At 39.9% G+C, this 19,636-nt stretch overlaps 1 pseudogene across 3 annotated transcripts; it reads right to left on the bottom strand.

Annotated features, from left to right (window-relative positions):
* Positions 1-487: 487 nt before the first annotated feature.
* Positions 488-4,147, bottom strand: LOC149259411 (putative pentatricopeptide repeat-containing protein At3g23330 pseudogene; annotated as a pseudogene). Of its 3 annotated transcripts, XR_016257522.1 has the most exons (3): positions 3,871-4,146; positions 3,527-3,760; positions 488-3,384 (listed from the first exon to the last, which is right to left on the bottom strand). The product of XR_016257522.1 is annotated as a putative pentatricopeptide repeat-containing protein At3g23330 pseudogene, transcript variant X3 (transcript). The 3 variants fall into 3 exon arrangements; XR_016257516.1 differs by having other exon boundaries at positions 488-3,760; positions 3,871-4,147; XR_016257511.1 differs by having other exon boundaries at positions 488-4,147.
* Positions 4,148-19,636: the final 15,489 nt, after the last annotated feature.

Raw genomic sequence — 19,636 nt, forward strand, 5'->3', positions numbered from 1 at the left:
CACCCCTACTTACAGACTACAGTCTACAGAAGAGGGCATTGACCATCTTCCCTTCACTATTGCTGACAGCCTAACTGGGCACAGACAGGCTTTGAAGCATTTCGCCAAGATTACAGCTAGGATGAAGTCACACTCTATCCGACAAAATTGTGTCTGGCCTTAGTTAGCTGTAGTAAATCTCTGCAAATATTTATATATTTATACTCTGATGAATGGATTTAGACTTTTCACTTTGATGGCAACTTTGAATGATCAGGTTATTATTCCACCTTCCTCCAAAACTAAAATTCATTTGGAACTGGAATGCTACCAATTTTCATTTTGAAAACTCTATTCTCTCTTTATATGGCAAACCATCTACAGGGACTTTCAACTTAATAGAATCAAATTCTGTTCATATTGTAAAGGATAACTGGAAAAATTGGATCACCATCGCAACTCCTTGTAACCATTTTCTTTACCATACACTTTCATAAAACTCGCAAACTTGTTTGATCTCTTTGCTATCCGCAACAATAACAGCGTCTGCACTTTCCGCATCAACCGCAGATTCTCTTTGCATTTGCCTTCCAAGACATGGCTAAAGAATTCTGTATTGTCGTCCATTAGTAAGGTTCACCGTTCACCTCACGTGGGATCAAATTTTAAGCTATGTCTCAGGACTTGATGGACATCTCACAAGTCTTCCCAAGGCTACATTGTGTCGAGTTTGGTTCTCTAGTTTACCTTCATTATGAAAATTTATTCCTTTACAAGTCTCTGCATTGCCTCCCCCTGGTTTATCCTTGCTTTATCTTGAGATTTTCAAACATTTGCTTATACGTTGACACTTCCATGAGGGACAATCCTTGCGTGATCCTTTTAAAGCACTTCATATCATGATTGCTCGTCTGTTTTATATAGTCGGTATACTGTATTCAGCTCATGATTGATTTTAAAGCAATATGTCCCTTTAAACAGAAAAAGGACAGTGCAGAACAACTCAAAATTTATAGGAATAATGGTATGACTGATCCACTGTGGGAATTATCCCTGGAAAAGGAAATTGAAACCACAAGCTCTATCCTCTTAGAGATACGTATTATAGGCGGTTCCTGTTGATCCTCATTCACAGCTCTTGATATAAAGGGTTTGCGTTTGGAGATCGATAAGCATCAATCATGAAGAAGAAAGACATCAAAAGTATTTAAGCCATAGCCAATGTAGTCCAGATAGATCAGAAATTTACCCCAGCAGCCAACTACAATCTATATCATCTGAGAGATACATATTATAGGTGGCTCCCTTTGATCCTCATTGACAACTTTTGATTTGAAGGGTGAGCGTTTGGATATTGATAAGCATCAGCTATGACGAAGAAGGACACCAAAAGTACTCAATCTATAGCAAATGTAGTCCACATAAATAAAAAAATCCATCCAAGCAACCAACTCCACCGCAGTTTTCAATAATGATACTGAACTTGATGCTAGACGAAGATACTTTTAGAGACTCTTCCTTTGACGATGGAAATAGACAAACATTGTATTATGCGACTCATTATCCCTGTATCAATTATCGATATTGTATGAGCTTAGCCTCACCAATAATCCCCGCAAGAACACTGACCGTACTTGAAATGATGGTAACGATTAGTATCTCTCACAACAATTTCTCGTGAGACAATCTTGGAAATGTATTTGGTTGCAGAGTGGCAATCACCACACATTCTAAGATTCTTGATAACTCGAATAGTTGTTCCAGGGGCTGTATTTAATAGCCCAAATACAATTGCCAGCTTCTCACTGTGGTGGTAAATAAGTTGTTGCTTTTGCTCCTCCTCGACATCATTCCGCACGAATTTTGTATCAGGAACATATCCATCTACTTTCATCTCCATAGACAATCTCTCCAACTCATTGCAGATATTTTGCATTTGGGGATGTGATTTATCTCCTACAAGGAAAGCATGCACTTGTTTGTCAACCTCAATCCAACTGGATCCAGGTGTTTTTTTCACCCCTTCGTCTTTCATCTTTTTCCATATCCTCTCAGTGTCACCCCACCTGCCAGCTGCCGCATAGATGTTTGAGAGAAGCACATACGGTGCAGGATTTTTAGGGTCCAACTCAAAAAGGCGTTCTGCTGCACGTTCCCCTAGCTTTATGTGGTTATATATTGCACAGGCACCAAGCAGGCATGTCCATACATTAGCATTAGGCTTTATTGGCAATTTGTTTATAAAGTCAAGGGCTTCATGCAGTTGCCCTGCCCGGCCAAGAAGGTCAACCATGCAGCTATAGTGCTCCGTTGTAGGTATTATTTGATAATGTTCGCTCATGGACTTGAAGTATCTTTGGCCCTCTTCCACCAAACCTGCATGACAGCATGCGGTCAAAACGCAAACGAATGTGATGTGGTTCGGGTTCACACCAGAGGGTTTCATTTGTTCAAAGAGTGCAAGAGCCTCGCGGCCATAGCCATGCAATGCGTACCCTGCAATCATAGATGTCCATGAGACAACATCTCGTTTGTGCATATTGTCAAACAATTCACGCGCCTTCTTTAAGCTCCCACACTTTCCATACATATCTATCAAGGCATTCACCACACCAATGTCCGATTGCAATCCACTTTGAATTATTCGCTCATGAATCTCCATACCATATTCCAGAGCTGCCAAGTTGGCACATGCGGGAAGAACGCTGGAGAAGGTTTTTGAGTCCGGCCTCACGCCCGCCTCTTGCATTTGTTCGAAAAGCTCCAAGGCCTGATCTGCCTGCCCATTCTGTGTATGCCCTGCAATCATCACGGTCCAAGAAAGAACATCTCGGTGCTCCAATTTTTCAAATAACCTCAGTGCCTTCTCTATGCTCCCACATTTTGCATACATGTCTACAAGAGCACTGGCCACAAAGAGAGCCGACCCAAAACCTCTTCTGATTATTTCTGCATGGATCTCCGTGCCTTGTCTCAGAGCTGCCAAAATCCCACATGCCGGAAGAACACTGGACAATGTTTTCAGGTCGGGCGTTAGGCCGGAAAATCGAATTTGCCTAAAAAGTCTCAGGGCCTCTTCTCCTTCCCCAATCTGCGCATATCCTGCAATCAAGGATGTCCAGGAGAAAAGGTCTCGTTGACGCATTTCATCAAACACTTCACGCGCTTTCTTCATATTTCCACATTTGGCATACATATCTATCAGGGCACTACCCACGATGGCGTCGCACTCAAATCCACTGATTCTTATTTGTCGATGAATCTCCACGCCCTCTTCCAGAGACGACAAACTCGCACATGCTGGAAGGACGCTGGAATAAGTAAAGTGATTGGGTTGGATTCCTGTTCCTCGCATTTGTTGAAAGAGTGCCAATGCCTTCTCGGGTAGTCCACGTTTTGCATAACCTGCAATCATGACACTCCATGAGCAGACATCTCGTTGAGGCATTTGGTCAAAAACTCTGCGGGCGTTCATCAGATTTCCACACTTGACATACATATTAACAAGAATGTTATCTGATATGGTGTCTGCTATGAATCCGCTCACCTTCATGTGGGCATGGACTAGTTTGCCCTCTGATAAGGCGTTGCTCTTAATGCAGCCCTGCAAGAGAGAACTATAAGTAGACAAACCCACATGGCTGTGTGGAGATTGCAGAATATGAAGCGCCTCCTCCAGTTGTCCTTGTAGACACAGTGCTTTGACATGCTGATGGAGAGGGATAGTGTTGGCCTTGGCTAGTATTTGAAGAGAAGCAGCGGCAGATATTGTACGCTGAAGCTGCGAAATTGGTATTAAAACACAGTTAAGACTCTTGGTTGCCATTGGTTTCAATTTGATCCATGGAACCGCTCTATTATTTCCAATGACATTTTGTGTTACATCCTTACCGTATGTTTCAAATTCGCAGGCCATGAGATGCCCAACAGGGCATACAGAGCACATTATTCATGGCGTGAGCCAATAGGCCATGCAACAGGCCATACAGACGAGGAAGGGCCGAGGAAAGGTATTTGGCGAAACACATCTTCTCGCAATGCAAATTGAACTTCCCTTGTCCAACTCTATTTCGGAGGTAACACCACAGCGTGCATTCTCATGTGACCTCCCAAGAATAGGGTTGGAATTGGTAAATTGGTACCGTTCCATCCTCTCCGGTGAGAATATTGTATGATTCATAAACAATAGCAGCATTTTCCAAAAAAAAATTGGAGTTGTTTTTAAATGTGATTTTTTTTTTTAAGTTTTTGGGTTTATTTTGTAATTTAATTTGTCTAGAATTTGAAAGGGATTTATTGAAATCACAAGTTTGATGGGTGAACTTTACAGCATGGAAGTGCCTAGGGGTTTTGTTGGATCCATATATACATTAAAAAATTAGTTTAAACAACACAAATCAAGATTTCACCACAAATTTTTATGTCGTATTCCAATCAGAAATCCACCAAAAAACAAAAGAAACATAATATTTTCAATGACCTATTGTTCTTGCTACTTCTGGGTCAATGGTGCTTAATATACTTTGTACTCGTAGCATTAAATGATCATGCCGCTTAATTCCTTTGTACTTTGGAGCATTAATGAGGATGGAACTCTATGGTGATTAAGATTCAATCTTCAATACATACCTAATGTGTGGTCTAATTAAATGATCATGATGCTTAATATCCTTAGTACTTTGGAGCATTGATGAGAATGGAACTATGGTGATTAAGATTCAATCTTCAATATATACCTAATATGTGGTCTAATTAATAGATGAAATGGTCATTTTTCAAAAAAAAAATTGTGGTTAATTTTATTCAAAAATTAGTAGGCAATTTTATAAATCACAAGTTTAAGTTGTTTAATGTGTAAAGATCGAGTGCCTCCGTGTTTTATAGAGTGTTGAATCCATTTATGCATTCAAAAGTGCATTTTAAACAACAAAAATTTACAATCTTGCTAAAAATTCTATTGTCGAATTTTGTTGAAAATAGTTATTTTATCTTATTTTATTTATAAATTAGACTAAGTAATTTTATATATTTAAAGATTAAAATATTTTGATTTTTCCCCTTTTATTTATGGTTAACAATATGTGTTTATAGCAAAGCAATTAATGTTGTATGGATTGAGTATATACCATTCAACGTAATTGTCCTTATATTTTATCAATACGATATACTTTTTTATAAGCTGAAATCCATCCCATCGTTCATCACACTTACACAATAATACCACTTTGTTGGCATATCTACCGTTTTTAGTGTCACTGGAAAGTGTGGACACCTTGTTTTTGTGAATTCTATTTGATTTAATGTGTTATGAGCATTATTGGTCCAACGATTAATATATAATTTATTGTCCAACTCTCCCACATTCCACCATAGTTATGTTTTATTTCACATGGGAGTTTGTTAATGCAATGTTATTTATTGTCAATATTTAATATGTTCAACTTTCCCACAATCTACCATAGTTATGTTTTCTTTCGCATGGAGTTCGTTAATGCTTTTCTTTTACATGGGAGTTTGTTAATGCCTCTATTTCATATAAAAAACTAAGTTAAAATTTCTAGTATGTATATTCTTATTATGTTTAGATATAAACATGCTAAAGGAAAAATAACAACAAATTTTTTTTGTTACAATATTGAGAAGTGTGCTTTTGTTCATCTAGTGCTTTTGTCATTTATTGTCCATATTTAATAGGTTCAACTTTCCCACAATTTACCATAGTTATGTTTTCTTTCGCATGGAGTTTGTTAATGCTTTTCTTTCACATGGGAGTTTGTTAATGCGTCTATTTCATATAAAAAACTAAGTAGAAATTTCTAGTATGTATATTCTTATTATGTTTAGATATAAACATGCTAAAGGAAAAATAACAACAAATAATTTTTTGTTATTTTTACAGGAACGGTTATGGGATTTCATTTTTTTCAGAAGAAAAAAAACCAAATATATTATATTACAGGAAATATAAAGTCATGTATACAGCATAACAGTATTGCCTGGACCACAGCAAAAACAGATAAAACCCATGTATGAGGCAAGGATTACAGATGATCAGGTGGGTGGAGCGGATAATCTCACACCAGAAAGAGACAAAAAAAAACTATGAAATCTCCATATGAACCATGTGTACCAAAAGCACCAGATAGAGCGAGAGCTCCAAAATCAGGCAGATCCAAAGAAAACATTGATGCGCAGCAGCAATGACGACCTCAAGTAACAATTCTGTTCCAATAAAAAACATTGGTGCGCAGCAGCAATGAGGACCTCAAGAGACAGTTGGAAGAGAGATCCCTACATATCAGGAGGGACAGAGGAATCTGTAATCCGCAGCAGAATAGACGCAAGAGGAGTTCTGAGATCTTGAAAAGTACAGTTATTTCTCCACTTCCATAAAAGCCAGATGATCGTGACAAACATAGATCGTAGGGACAAGCATTGCTCACTCCACCACCTGTAGCCCTCCTGTACAGAAGCAAATACGCGGTAAGGAAAACAAAAGGATATAGACAATTCATACCAGATTTTCTGTGTCTGAGCACATTGGAAGAACATGTGGACATTGGTTTCATGATCCGAGAGGCACATGGAGCATCGTCCCGGCCCATTCCACCCCTTCTTTTGTAGTACCTCCCAGGAGAGGTTCCTGTTGGAGAACACCAGCCATGAAAAAAGAGTGCATTTGAGTGGGCAGGACACTTTCCACAGAGACATCGGAAATTTTGAATCCGCAGCCCCAGGAAGGCCTTCAACCATGACAGAGTAGATGTCCTTCACCCTAACCGGCTGAGTTGATTTTGATATGGCCCAAACCAATTTGTCTTTGTTGCCTATGCGCTGAAAACCTGTATTTGATAAGTTCTAGGACACCGAGGCCCAAATCTGTCTCAAATGAGGAGGAAGCGGTAATTCCTCCACGCCAATCCAAACAGGAGAAGAGGAGGACCATTCTTTAATTAGCTTTTCCCAAGTGAATATACCTTTTGCTTGGAGGAAGAGAGAAAGGCTTCTTGGGATCAGAAGCTCCAGATTATTGACAATGGGGTCAATGCCAATGTAGATAGAGGATCCTGAATACAGCCTCCAACGGAGATTCTGAATGAAGAAAGGAAAAATTTTCCTGAAACTATTCCAAATAGCCGAACCCGATTTCAAACCAAAAGAAGGTCTCCGGTACCAGAACTCCAGGCTGCGTCCTTTCAAATATCGATTTTGGATAATCTTGCTCCATGGCCCGGCCCCAAAAATACCCCTGCAAAGCGATTTGCACAGTAAGGCCCTTCCAAAGATTTTCATGTTGATAAGACCCCAGCCTCCATTAATCTTCGGCCTCGAAATGATATCCATTTTGACAAGATTTATCTTAGACTGAAATGATTTTCCTCCCCATAAAAAATTGCCCGCAATAGAAACTAGTTTTTTTATAATGGAGGCCGGAAGATGAAACAGATGGGACCAATAAACTGATAATTGAGCTAAAACTGACTGAACCAGAATGAGTCTTCCGACAAGAGATAGAAATCTCGCTTCCCAAACAGAGATTTTTTTGAAAAATCTGTCAGTTAGCCAGGACCAATCGCGTGAACCATATCCTTTTGCCTTCAGTGAGAAGCCCAAATATTTGAAACCGCTCCTTATAGAAGACAGTGGAATGCCAAATAAATCAGCGATCCACAAAACAGTGGCATTATCAGTATCGTTGTGGAACAACATTGATTTAGCCTTATTAATCACTAGGCCAGATGCCGATTGGAACCTGTTGAGAATATCCTGCAAACACTCCCATGAAGCTCTACACAACATGGCAAAGATGAGCACGTCATCGACAAATAAGTTGTGAGATAAAGATATATCTTTGCATATTCTTACCGGCCTGCACCTCTGATCTGTCACCGCTTTCCTTATCTGATTGCTGAGAGTGTCCATCACGAGAATGAATAATAGAGGCAATAAAGGGCAGCCTTGCCGGAGGCCTCTTTCAGCTTTGAAAAAGCTGGTTGGATTGCCATTGACAATTACAGCATATTTGACGTTTTCAACGCATGCCATGATCCAGTTTATGCATGGCGATCTGAGGCCAATCTTTGCCAGCAGAATTCGGAGGAATCCCCAGTCGACGCAGTCATAAGCTTTAGTCAAATCTATCTTCAGAATGGCAGCATCAATGTTTTTTGAAATGATTGAGAAAAGACATTCTTGGGTCATGGCCACTGCATCCAGAATATTCCTGTCCTTGAGAAAGGCATGTTGATGATTTGTAATATATAAATTTAACACCGGCTTCATCCTTTCTGCAATGATCTTGGAGATGATTTTAAAAAGGATATTACATAAAGCAATCGGCCTGAAGTCATTGAAAGACTCGAAGCGATCTTTTTTTGGGATCAGAGCGATAAACGTGGCAGTGATGGCGCTGTTTATGTTTCCAGATCTCCTTGTGGCCTCAACCATCCCAAGCAAATCTTCTTTAAATAAGTCATAAAAATGAGAAAAAAATTCGATGGACCAGCCATCAGGGCCGGGACTTTTGTCCTTCTTAAGAACTTTTATAACCGCTTGAAGCTCTTCCTCCTTTATAGGACTGAAAAGATTATCATTTGCCTGTTCGTTGAACATAACTGGCATGAGATCCACTGCCCATAGGGTGTCTGATATGTTGTTCTGACGCCGAGAGTATTGTCTCTGGAAGAAGTTGATCGCTTCCACAGAGATGCCTTGTTGAGAATATATTATGTCACCCTTTTCATCTTTGATGTGCCAAATGGAATTAATATTTCGCCTTGCGTTTGCAACTTTATGAAAATATTTGGTGTTACGGTCCCCCTCTCTGAGCCAAAGAGCCCTGCTCTTGAGGCGCCATGTTGCTTCCTCCTCTTGCAAGATCTTTTGTTTTTCTTTTTCTAATGCTGAAATATAGGCTATTTTATCAAAAGACATACAATCTGCACTGGTTGAATTGAGAGCAGAGTATAACTTCCTTTTAATGTCTGCCAACTGCTGACTGTTTTTTAGTTTCTTGCGAATCTGCCAATCCTTCGATATCACCTTTAGACTCTGAATCTTCTCTCTGAATGTGGTGAACAGGGCCGAATCCGATTCCTTAATTTCCTTCCATTTGTTCCTGATGACCTCATTAAAATCTTGGTCCTCCAAATGGGATTTCATTAAGTGTTTGGCGAAAAGCCATAATATCAGTTACAAAGGATGAAACTAATTTCATGGCCTCTCTCCAACCATCGAGTCATGGCGCACAGACTTATAAAATGCTTGTTTTTACAATTTTTCACTTGCTTTATTGCTGCTGATTTCCCAAGCTTATGAATGCATACAAACTAGTTTACCAGAAAACAGAAAAACATAGAAAATTAGGGGATTGGATCCTAGAAGATTTCGTTGTCTCTGAGTAAAGTTCCGGCACCTAGCTGAGCTGCTTTATTTGCCTCTATGTCTGCTTCTTTGTTGTTGCTTCTCAGGATATGAAAGAATTTTAGATTTAGGAGCTTTATCATATCTTTAATTCTAGCAATTGCCCTTGCAAGTTGTAGATCTGCTAGTTTTGTGTTGTTCGCCATTGCATTGATGATGACCTGGGAATCTCCAAAAACAACAGCTTCTTTGTGTCCCAGCCCACTTAGTATTTTAATCCCTTGGAACAGCGCCATGACTTCAGCTTGAATGCTTGTGGAGTGGCTCAGTCCCCATGCAAATCTATGTGTAGTAGTCCCTGTTGGGTTTATAATGAGACCTCCCGCCCGAGCCCTTCCTGGATTCCCCGTGGCTGCCCCATCAAAGAAGAGGGTGGGGATTGATTGCTTGGACAGCCAAGATTTAAATTCCTCTTCAATTTTCCTTATTTGCCAATCTTTGAGATTTATATATGTGGCTGGCGAATTTTGGAAAGTGAGGTTGAGGGTTGCTCCAAACTCTATGTCTTGCTGATTTAAGTTTTAGTCATCACACTTGTCTCTTAGCCATTCATTTAGTTGACCTTTCATTGTATTAGCTACAAGTTTATGGTGTTGTTCCTTTCCTCTAAAAATTCTTCTGTTCCTCTCCAGCCAGATCTGCCAACTGATAAATTTTGGCAGTGCGTTCCATGCTGCTTTGACAATTAAATTTTATTGGGATTGGGCCTGGGTATCTGGCCAGCCACCCAGTAAACAAGTCCTGGATAGATTGGGGGAGGATAGGTATTTTCGCTGCTCCCAGAAGCTCGAACCAGATTAGACCTGTATAGTTGCATTCTAGTGAAAGGTGTAATGCAGTTTCCGAGCTTTCCTTACACAGTGTGCATCTTGATGGACCTCGAAATCCCCTCTTCTGGAGTCTGTCATCTGTTAGGATTTTTTGATGACATAGCAGCCAGCAAAAATAATCGATTTTTGGGATGGTTGGGGAGTTCCAGATACCTATCCAGGGCGCCGGGTTTGGAGGCACGTGAGGCCTCTCCATGAATTTGGAGTACCCTTGAGACACTGTGTAGCCAATGTGTTTTGGTCCCCCACCTCTCGAGTCTTTCTGTTTTACATGCAAAGGAGCCACCCCATGCAACATTTCCATCAACGCATCCAATTTCGACTGCAGCGCAGGGGGGACGTTGATCTTCTTCCAGCCAGACCAGTGACCTCCGCTCCAGGTTGAGATCGCATCCATCCAATCTTTCAGCTCATTCCCAAGATTTGCGCTCGCCAACAGAGGTCTGCCCATGATGCTATCGTGCCATAGCTTGATTTGTTTGTCGTTCCCTGGCACCCAGTGTGCGTTTTCTCTGATGCGTGGCCCCACTTTCATGATTAAGGCGCTGAGAGGGGTCCTGTTGAGCTCTTTTGGATGTTCCAGGCATCTCAGTCTTTTCCCTCTGAAGTACTTCCTCCACAATGCCCGTTGCACCCAGCCTGGCTTTGGAGCAATGATCTTCCATATCAGCTTGGCTCCCATTGCTAAGTTTTGCATGCTTAGATCTCTGAAATTTAATCCTCCCTCCTACAATGGCCTGGAGACGATTTCCCAATTAACCAGGGGAATTCTCTTTTCGTTCTGTTTGCCTCCTTTCCAGAGAAAATTTCTAATTTTCTCCTCCATCCTCTTAATGATTCCTGATGGCGCCAAGAGAACTGAGAATTGGAAAAGTGGTAGAATGCTTAGTATTGATTTAATAAGGACAGACTTTCCGGCAATGTTGAGCTAGGACGATCCCCAGGCCAGCATTTTTGCCTTAAATTTTTCAATCTGGGGGAGCCAATCTTTGCTCATAGCTCTCTTGTGGAATATGGGCAGCCCAAGGTACTTAAAAGAGGACCAGGTTGTTGAGGCTGCAAAGCCTAGACACCTGGCTATGGAATTTGCCGCAGTAGCTGATATGTTCCAGCAGAAAACGTGGCACTTACCCCTGTTTAATTCACTTCCTGATGCTTGGCAGTAGTCCTCCAATATTTCTTTGAATTTATTTGCAAAAAATTGATTTGAAGCTCCTAACAACATGGTATCATCTGCGAAGAGGGCATGGTTAATTCTCTTGATACCTCTTGTAATGCATAGTCCCTTTAAGTCTTGATCTTGTTGTTTCTTGTTTAGGTAGAAACTGAGGACAGAGGCTTGCAGCACAAAGAGAAGGGGCGAGAGGGGGCACCCCTGCCTCAGCCCTCTAGAAGCTTTGAAGAAATTTGCTGCTCTGCCATTTACTAAGGGTGCAATCCAGGGTTCTGAGATACATGCTTTGATCCACTTGATGAAAGTTTGACCGAAGCCTAGCTTGTGCAGTACAGCAAACAAAAATCTATGTTTTACACTATCAAAAGCATTTGCTAAGTCAAGTTTAATGACCATACCTTTTTCTTTTCGACGGAGACTGGAATGGATCGCCTCTTGGACCAAGATAAAATTATCTACTAGCTGCCTGCCATGTATAAATCCTCCTTGATTTTCCGGGATGATTTTGGGGAGGATTTTCTTCAACCTGTTAGCTATAACCTTGGTAATCACTTTATATCCAATGTTGCATAGGGATATAGGTCGAAATCTATTAAATGTGTTTGCTCCTTTCTCTTTAGGTATGAGGGCAAGGAACGCTGAATTTGTGCAGCCCCCAATTTTTTGGCACTCTTGGGACTTCTAGATCATTTTGAAGAGGTCCTTCTCAACTATCTGCCAACAGATCTGAAGAAACCTAAGCGTGAAACCATCTGGGCCCGGGGCTTTATCTGGCTCCATTGCAAAGAGTGCTTCCTTAACTTCATCTTTGGTGATTTTACCTTCCAGAACCTGGTTTATTTTCGCTGAGATGAGTTTAGGAACACCATCTAGCAGATTGTCATTTTGGCCAGATTCAACACTCTCACTGTACATATTCTCAAAATGAGTTGAGGCTGCTTTTTTAATGCTGTCAAAATCTTTTAAAGTGCTATTTTCTTTTTTGATTTCTGATATAGAATTTCAGCATTTCCTGGCTTGAGCCTGCTTGTGGAAGAAAGAAGAGTTTCGGTCCCCAGCTTTGAGCCATAGACTTCTTGATTTTAGTCTCCAGAACTCTTCTTCTGCCAAACACACCTTATGGAACTTTTGCTGTAGCTGTGATTCTTTATCCAACTCTTCTTTGGTAATTTCGGCAGTTTCTAGGAGGAGGTGTTGTTTTTCCAGCTCACTTTGAATTAATTTCCTATCCACAGCGGGGTTTGGCAGTGTCTTAACCCATCCTTTTAGCATTCTTTTAACTCTGCGCAGTTTTTCCTCCCAAATAAAGAAGGGAGAGCCTTTGACTGGCTCTTTCCAGCATTCTTTGACTCTTTGCATGAAATCTGCCTCTTTGGTCCATAGTGAGCTGAATCTGAAAGGGATGGGCCCCAGATCCTTGGGAGCCACCAACTCTAGGCTGATGGGTTTGTGATCTGAAACTGCTATGGAGAATTCGCATTTTTGCCTCTAACCCAAGAAGCAGGAAAGAGCTTTGAACAAAGAACCTATTAAGCCTTGCTGCAATGTGACCTGGTCCAACTCTTTTATTTGACCATGTGAACGTGCCTGTAACCGGCTTTATATCCAGCAGATCCCAATCTTGCATGAGATCTTCCGCCCATTCTCTAGCCGGATCTCTGACTATACTCCCACCTCTTTTTTCTGAGGATAGGAGGATGAGATTTAGATCTCTGGCTATGATTATGTTTTCCATATTTTCCAGATCTGCCAGACTTTTGATAGAGTCCCAGCAGTTTCTTTTCTCACCTGCATTGTTAGGAGCTTAAACATTGAAAAGGCAAATAATCTCCTTTGATTCTAGGTGTTGCATTTTTAAAAAAATCCAATGGGTATTCAAAAACTCAGATATTAGTGAGAACTTATTTGTTTTCCAGAGCAATCCAAGTCCTCCCGATGCTCCACGGGCAGAGACTGCATGCACTCCACTTTTATTCCAGAACTTTTTGCTTGCTTGGAGGAAAGCTGTATCCTCCAGTTTGGTCTCTTGGATGAGGAGGATGTCCGGGACTTATAATCTTATTAAACTCTTCATTTCTTCTTCTTTAGTTGTGGTGCCCATTCCCCTACAATTCCAGGAGACTATCTTCATCATTTATTTTTGCCTTGTTGAGCTCCCTTGGAGCTCTAGGTTTGGATCCTTGTCGTCTTCGGGGTTTTTGCTAGAAGTTTCTCTAGAGTTGGTTGGCTGCCCTGAAGCTTGTCCTTATAGGTTTCATGCTCTCTTTTTTCCTTTGCAGGCTTACGTCCTCTTGTAGATCTTCTGGGGGATGACTAGGTTTCTCCTATTTCCCCTTCTTCCTCCGACTCCTCAGACTCCTGAGTTTCTTCCTCTTCTTCTGGCATCCTCCCTTTGGATTTCTCTGGAATGGGGGAGATTTCAGAAGGGGAAACTTCCTTGGAGATTTCTGTCTCCTGAGTGTTCATGATTTCAGATCCAAGAATCTCGAACTTATTTCCTTGGCTTTCCATGGAATGTTTTTGAGCAGGGCCCGCTTGAGGGGCCTTGGGGTTTCCATTTGCATTCTTCCTGTGAAAGGGTTTGGAGCGCTTTGCCTGATTCCATCCTTCTTCCTTTCCTTTTTCTTCCACCCCTTTGGACGGACAGTCTCTTGCAAAATGCCCGTAGACATGGCACTTCCGGCATTTGAATGGCAACTGCTCATAGTCCAGTTTCTGTATATGAACCCAGGGACCTACAACTATCTTGATGGCTTCCGGTAATCCGACCTCCAGGTCTACCTCCACATAGATTCTGGCACAGTCGTACTGGTCCTTACTGTTGGCCTTGTCTATAAATTTTCCAAGGGTGTTTCCAATGTGCTTCAGAGAGTCCTAGTTCCAGCAATGAACCGGGAGATTGGGGAGTCTCACCCACACCGGGACCGTTGTCGACACATCCACCGCCGGATCAAATTCTGGAGTCCATTTGTTTAAATACAGTCCTTGGTGGCCCATGAAGTAGGGGTCGTTCCTGAATATGAGATCTTTGTCTTCTTTTGCAGAGAATTCAAACCAAAAATATCCTCTCCCAAGGAAGTAAAAATTTACCTTGTTTTGTATCAGATGTGCCCAGTTCCTGGCTACCCAGTTCTCGGTTGTCTTCGGGGAAGGCCAAAGTCCTGTAAACTGCCCAACCAGGGCCCGATCTGCCAGAGAGAGAGCTACTTGGATCGGTCCTTCTGGCGGTATGGCGATCTCTGGGATATCTTCCATCCTCTTCACAAACTTCGCTGCTTCCATGCATTTCTTCTTAGGTAGGGAGGCCAACAGGGATTTGAAGGCCTATGCTGCGGATGATGGGGAAGGAGGTGTGTTAGGCCTCACAATGGTCCCTATTTTCACTCCATTATTCACCAATATCTTCACATTTTACCTTCATGTCACCTCCATTCCACCTCCACATCATTCCATTTTCCTCATTATTGGGTTATAACTATGCTTTTCCAAAGTTTATTAATTCTTAACATTTTTAAGTGAATTTATGGCTAAACTTTAGAAAATAATATGCTTATACTTATACCTAACAATTAGAATGAGTTTGTTGACATGTGTAGGTACAAAGGAAGCTTCCAGGGCATCTTTATGTGGCCTTGAATGATCAAATTCGAATTTGATAAGATAAGCCTCATGGAAAAGATCATGGAGAAAATCATGGACCTCATGGAGGAGATCATGGAGGATAGGGTTATGTGTCTAGATGGTTGAGAAATGTATGGAACTAAAAGAGAGATTAGTGGATCATCATTATGAGTTTGTTATCTCATCCTATTGTATAAATAGGAGTACCTCCTCCATTCCAAAGAGAGGACTCTTAGAGCATGTATCCAAACTTATGATGGAATAGAATAAAGCTTAATTTTACATATACTTTCATTATGTAGTTTGACATAAGTTTTTCATATATTTCCATTATGTAGTTTTAGATTTAATTTTCCTTAATGTAGTATATGGAATAATTTGTCTTGTTCTTAAGAGAATTGAGCTCACTCTAAAAGGATGAGAGAAACATGTTATTTCATATTAGATCTTATTTCATTTACTTGTTTAGATGTTTGAGGATTTGTTTGTAATTGATGAATGAGTTTTAAATTAGAATCTAATCAGCATATGAGAGGACAACTAAGGGTCTAAGTTAGGCTCTCTCTCTCTATTTGATTTGTATGATAATTGAAATTCATTCTTTTGCTTTTATGTTTCAAGTATCATATGAGGAGATACCAAGAGTCTAAGTTAGGCTCTCTCTCCATTGATTTACATGGTAATTGAAATTCATTCCTTTGTGTTTTTATGTTTCAAGTCATTTCATTTCTTATGCTTATGAATGACTCTTATTTTAGTTTGGATTAGTACATGAGAGGACAATCAAGAGACTAAGTTAGTCTCTCTCTCTCTACTTGAATCTGAACAATAATTAAATTCATTCTCTTGTCTTCATTTCAAGTTTTTAGTTTTATGTAATCAATGATTTCTCTATGATACTGTAGGGAAGGACAACCAGGACCTCCTTGGTTAGGAGCCTCTTCCCTTGCATATTATATTGAATCATAAATTATTTAGTTAGACATAGAGTTAGTTGCCTACTCCTGCATATATTATGCTGGCATCATCACAAGCTCACGAGTTTCCCTGGTTGATAATTTAATGCAGCAATTTAAGTCCAATAAATTGCCCAACAAGGTGTCTCCTCCATGGAGAGCCAAAGCTCCAGCCAGGGCGGCCGCAGCCTGAAACAAACCCCCTCGGCGGATCCCGACAGGCACAGGTCGGGACCCTCTGCTGGCACCCTCGCAGGCACCAGACAGTTCCTTCCGCAGACTCCCCCGCAGGCTAAGTGGGCGTGAAGTGCGGGCGTGCCCCTAGGCTCGGCTCGCGAAAAAAGCAGATCTCAGGCTCTATACTCTCAGCTCAGAAGTTGCCAACAAAAAAGTTTTTGTTACAATAGTGAGAAATGTGCTTTTGTTCATCTAGTGCTCTGTATCATCAAATCCTCACTCCTATATTCCCCATATTGTATTCTTTTTTTCCCAAATCTATGCATCTTTATCTATCAAACTCTTTGACTTTCTTCTCAATGTTTCTAGCAACATTGACATCTATCCAATGATAATATTCCCTATCAACCCAATAGAAGTTTCAGAGTTCAATAGTATGGCAAATTTCAAATTCTAATAGCTTGCTTTACTTCACTCATTGTTATTTGAAATTAAATAAACAAGAATTAAACTTGTGTTGCATCATTTATCGTGACAATGGGTATCATTTTCTAACAAGTGTGTATTTATGTTATAAGTGTGTCGTGTTTATTGTTAATATGTGAAACGTAAGGGGGGAGGGGAGGGGGGTAGCAGGGGGAGGAGTGGGAGGATGTGTTCCAGACATTATTACAAGGCTTGGTTATGTAAATGCAAATGAAACATCTCTAAACAAATCTTTATTGTTTTAGGTTTATTCAGTTGTTATCATATTAGCATTCATTATATTATTTTCTATTTTATGTCAAGTCCTCACTAGGCTCTCTAATTTAACCTTTTTTTTTCTCATTTTTTTGGTTCATTACATGCATTCATTTGTACTATGACAAAGCAAAACCTTAACACCAAGTTTCTTATTGATGGTAACAATTATTCGCTACACCTATCGTTACTTAAAATCCTACACTCCGAGATGTCGCACATTACATTGGTGTTTATCACATAAACACATGTTCCACCTTGCAATTCCATTTGAGAACACATAAAATCACTAAGTTTCTAACAAAAAGGTTGAGGGGGAAAGCAAGCCCCAAGGGTTAGCTCAATTGGTCGACTCCATGTCGTTAAAACACATTTGCTATTGAGAGGTCACGACTTCAATTCTCTCGACACTCTCAGGGTGATGTTGTGTGGTTGAGTCGACAGAAAGTGATCCCTTTGGGTGGATCTGCCCGATACAAATATTTCGTGGATGTAGTTGTCACTGGTCTCCGATGTGTGAACCACATAGTAAAAAAAAAATTGAAGGGGAAAGGGACCTAGAAGCAACAATAAGTTCAAAAGAATCCTCCCTAATTGTATTATTTCCAACTTATTAAAGAGGGAAATTTAGTAGTTATGCATTAGTAGTAGATGTGTTAGTGTAGAGGTATTGTGTCTAATATAGTGTTTCCCACTTGTATAAATTTGAAAAATTGAAAGGAAACTACTAGGACAATGTAAACATGTTGATGGACAAATGGGAGTTCAAGAAGTGCTTCATGTTGTGGAAGGTGAAATAGTAATCAGTTAAGCACATGAGAAAAATTAGTTAGTTTCTAATTTGAGATGTAGGCTTACACAACTAATCAATAATATGGTACATAATCTAATGTTCTTGAGATTTTTGGAAATAATTTGGTACATAGTTTATTTCCACGAAGGTGAAGAACATTAGTTTCTAATTGCCTAAGGGCATTACTTTTAATTTCATATTTATTGTTGTGTAAGTCATCAATGTTATTTTTTTCAACCAGAAAGAAACAACTAAAAAAAAAAACCAACAATGTTATATTAATATAAAGTTGTTTACATATTCATGAGTCTATATGTCTACATAAATGATATCCACATAAATACTTAGAGAGTGAAATTTCTCAATGTCCAAGGAATTATCAAGTATCTATACCTAATTATACCACATATATCTACAATCCAAAAACTACATACAGTCTGTGTCATATATTCTCCACCAAAGATTTTCACCAAAAAAATAAAATAATTTGTTGTTCAAGCTTGTATTCCTGAGTCTGAGTCAGTCATTCAGAGCAAGACCCGTAAATTGATGATATATGAGCAGTAAACCATATTTATCCTTCATGTCGATAGAGTAATGTGCTAGTATCATTGAATCAACGAGAAGATATGTGTAGCTCCCCCAAAACACAGGAAATCAAAAAAGTTTTGTCATCACCAAGCACCATCCTCGATGACAATATCATGGAAAGGAAAAGGAACTAGTCCTCTGAAGAGTGTTGTATGAAAGTATGAGAATTGAATCTCTCTAAATGGAGGTGTGAGTCGCTCCTTTCATAGATGGTTTACTCTAGCATTCACTTCTCTGTGAACATGTGAGAATGTCACCCTTTGAAATAGGTCAATAATCACCTTAATTCTCGTTAACTAGTTCATAAGTAGTGGAAGATTAAACGATGATTTCTTTGTGGCCAATTCCACCACCACCTGTGAATTTCCAAACACATCCATCTCCATAATATCAAACCAAGATTCACAAAATAATACACCCCATATGGCCAAGACCTCAACTTTGGTGTTTGAACCATTGTTGTGGCAAACCATCTTAAGTGATAATGTATCCTGGGGTGAAAATTGATATAAGCACTGCAGCCACACACTTCATTTTTTGTAGTTGCTCAAAAAACCCCCATGGAGAGTTATATGAAGTAGATAATGGGTGGATCTGCCTCACCGAAGGAATAACATCTCCATAACTAACTTCCCTGTAGAATGTTACAATTCAGATACATATCGCTATGATATTAAGAGTGTTGCTTTCAAATGTAAGAGAGTTGCAACATTTCCATATGCCCCACATAATGTATAGTGTGAGCGGCCCATAGTCTTACTGATAATAGATCCAATTTTGTAGGCAATCACCCGAAGAGGTGGAAATCTAGTCCACCTATAAGTTTAGAAGGTTCATCACGCCAATCCAAATGGATTTTACAAAAGTGCACTGTATAAAAAGACGTATTGAATGCTCCAATTCATCAGCACATAATATACAATGGCCAAGACTAGAGAATCCCCTACAACAAAGATTGTCCCATGTCAAAATTTGATTATTCCATACCAACCAGTTAAAAACCTTAAGCTTTGTAGGAATATTCCACTGCCATATTTTCAAGAACCATTGACATGACTCTAAATGTGTAGTGAAAGGATAAATATATCAATATTCATCTTTAACCAATAACTGACCCTGTGTCAAATTACCAACCCACGAGAATGTGTCATCATAATCATATAGTGCAATGCCAACGAGAGATAGATTGTGTACACACCTATCCCATCAAATGCCAAGTTCTACATATAAGCCAATTTCAGATTCCTTCATCAAAATAGGATGTAGTGAATCATTATTGACAACAATCTGATTGATATAGTAAATTCCAAGATTGTGAATCTGTCTGAGAAGATCCACCATTAATGTATGG

Source organism: Pinus tabuliformis, chromosome 6 (assembly GCF_031772625.1).
Source record: "Pinus tabuliformis cultivar Carrire ecotype Pingquan chromosome 6, CPIR1, whole genome shotgun sequence".
Taxonomy (NCBI): domain Eukaryota; kingdom Viridiplantae; phylum Streptophyta; class Pinopsida; order Pinales; family Pinaceae; genus Pinus; species Pinus tabuliformis.